Raw genomic sequence first — 3,002 nt, forward strand, 5'->3', positions numbered from 1 at the left:
TTTTTTTTTTTTTATTTTATTAGTATATTTTTTATTTCAGATACATTTTCTCCTTAATTTGTGATGGAATTATGCCCCAATATATCCACTCTAAGTTGAAAATGTATTTCATATACCTAGCCTATTGAACATCGTAGCTTAGCCTAGCCTACCTTAGACATGCTCAGAGCACTTATATTAGCCTATAGTTGGGCAAAATCATCTAACACAAAGCCTATTTTATAAGAATGACTTGATTATCCTATGTAATTTATTGAATATTACATCGAGAGTGAAAAACAGAACAACTGTATGGGTACTCAAAGTATGGGTTCTGTTGAATGCATATTGCCTTTGCACTATGGTATAGTTGAAAGCTTGCTAAGTTGAACCATCATAAGTTGGAGACCAACTGTATTTTATTTTTCCGATCTAGAAGTTCCATTCAGGTTTGTTAGGGGGGTATGCCCTTGTTGCTTAGATACTTGGATAATTTAATTGCTTCCACCTAGTATTAAACAAGGCCAAGAAATTTCTTGGCAATAACCAGCAAAGAGTAGCAAATTTGAAATACATAGACATGGATCACCTAGCTTATTATTTGTGTTGTCTCACCTCAGAAAAGTCACTTAACTTCTCTGAGTTTAAGGATTCTCATCTATAAAATTGGGGTGAGTGGTAATAATATTAACTGTACAGGAATTCGTTGGAACAGCAAACAAGTGGAGTATTTGGGGCCATGAGCCCCTCCCTCAAGCTATGCAACCTCACCGCTTTGGAAGCTGTCTTTAGTTATGAGTCAGAGGGAGGATTAGCAGTTCCTTTGCTCTAGGAAGGAGTGGCAATGGAATGTTTCTGGATGCTGCAAATGCAGACCACATGTTGCAAGATACAGCAGCTATTCCTGAAGCAGTGCTGAGATGCCGACCTAGAGGATATCGCTCCTGCTCACATGAGCCCACAGGCCTCGAGTGCCACTGCACCAATACCGCAAGGACCTGCCTCAGGCTTCACCTCAGCCACGTGTCCCTGCACTCCAAAGTCCTTGAGAGCTCTGACCACAGGACAAAATTTCACAGAAGCTTGAGCACCTCAGCTCCATCAGGCTGGTTATGTGCTGAGGATGATAGGGAATTTCAGAGACTGGGTGGCTGCTACCACAAGAACCTAGCAAACAGGACAGGCAGAAAGAAGAATCAAAGGACTGTATTAAAGCATGGCTCAGGAAACATAAAAGAGCCAGACGCACTGAGAATACATGTCCTAGAATAGTTAAGGAGAAAGTATTCTTCCCACTCTAAACTTATCCCATAGCTTGCGAGGCAAGGAGACAGGTTTATAAAGAGCAACACAGGCTGAACCAGTGCTCATACACCAAACAAGGAATGAAATGTGCCATGTATTCTTCAGGCTCTGTGAGCAGGGTTAGGAACGATGACTCTACTCAAGTCACAAGGACAAAACTCTGGATAGTGTCCACAGAGAGGGGATCTCAATGTGTACGTTGCAAGCTCTGTTTCAGTTTAGCTTAGGGTTTTTCAACCTTAGCACTAGGAACATTTTGGGTTGGACAGTTCTTGGTGGTAGAGAGCTGTCCTGTGCATTGTGGAATATTTAGTACATCACTGAGCTCTGTTCACTAGGGGCCAGGAACACCCCGGCCACTGGATATCTGAGTTGTGGCTATCAAAAATGTTTCCAGACACTGCCACATCAAAATCACCCCTGATTGAGAAGCACTAATCTAGACTTCCGGTCTTAAGCCACAAAAGAAGTAAAAGCACTTGCAATAATATTTTCTGAGACTAGACCTTGGTATGAAATACAGAGGCCTCTGCTAAAAATCCAACACTTATGTGGATTTATTCATATCTGTTAAGCCAAAGCCATTATTTGTCTAAAAAATTTGCCCCAAGCACTTAACAGAGGTGCACAGTGTAGCGGTTACTTACACATACTCTGGTGCCAGAATCCCAGCTGCTTGGGACACAACTTTATTGCCTATTATCAGGTGACATCAAGCAAGAGATTGCCACCTCTTTTCACCTTTTTATTTATCTGTAAAATGTAGACAATGCCAGTCACTACCTCACAATGTATCTGTGAGGATATAAATTCTTTGTTGCATGTAAAGTGCTTAGTACAGCACTTGGGACATGGTGAGTCCTATGGTCTGTTTCAGCACTTCTCAGCTGGGGGTTGTGACAGTGTTCCCAGGGTTCATGACGTTAATGGCACTAAGGCATCTTGTTCAATTTTATTTTTTATAAGTATCTAAAATACTAGCCCAAATGTCTTGCCACTTAAAATAAAACTGCTGAGTGCTCTGATTAAATATTTCGGTCTACACGGCCCTTAGTGGGGTCAGATGGGCGAGCTCCTGACTCAGGCTCTCAGATGATCACTCAGCTGCCACAGTGGTTTTGACTCTTTGCTGTTAGTCATCACGTTGTTTAATTTGTGCCTGTAACACATAAAGACAAGAACATGCAAGAAACATTGGTACTGAAATACAAGTTAACAGAAGAACACGTCAATATTATTAATTCTGCAAGTTCGTCTTAAAGTGACCTTCATAACTTCATTAGTTTAATTTGTCTGACTAAAATCCCAGTGTACACACCCAGATGTCTCCAAAAATGTCTAAAATCAGAGTGCAAAAGATACTATCACAATTATAACAAATTTAGCTTTTCGTTTATCAGGAAGGAAGAGATTACTCATACTTATGTTATTTGTCTGAAAGCATTTTACAAATGGTCTGACACCCACCTATGTGGACACTGTGATTGCAATGTTCTCAGTCCCCTCAGTCCTCTGACTTTTGACAATGACCTGAGTATTGTTTGGGTATTCCACCCTTCTCCAGCAGCCCAGCTTTCAGGGAGCCGACCCCACTGGAGTCGGAGTGATTCTGTAAATTGTACTGCCTGGACTCTATTTTTCTGTGGTGGGCACATGATTCAATTTTAGTTTATGAGATTTGAGAAGATGGTTGGGTTGGTTTCTGAGGGAAAAAAAAA

This window comes from Cebus imitator, unplaced genomic scaffold (genome assembly GCF_001604975.1).
Source record: "Cebus imitator isolate Cc_AM_T3 unplaced genomic scaffold, Cebus_imitator-1.0 Scaffold32, whole genome shotgun sequence".
Taxonomy (NCBI): Eukaryota; Metazoa; Chordata; class Mammalia; order Primates; family Cebidae; genus Cebus; species Cebus imitator.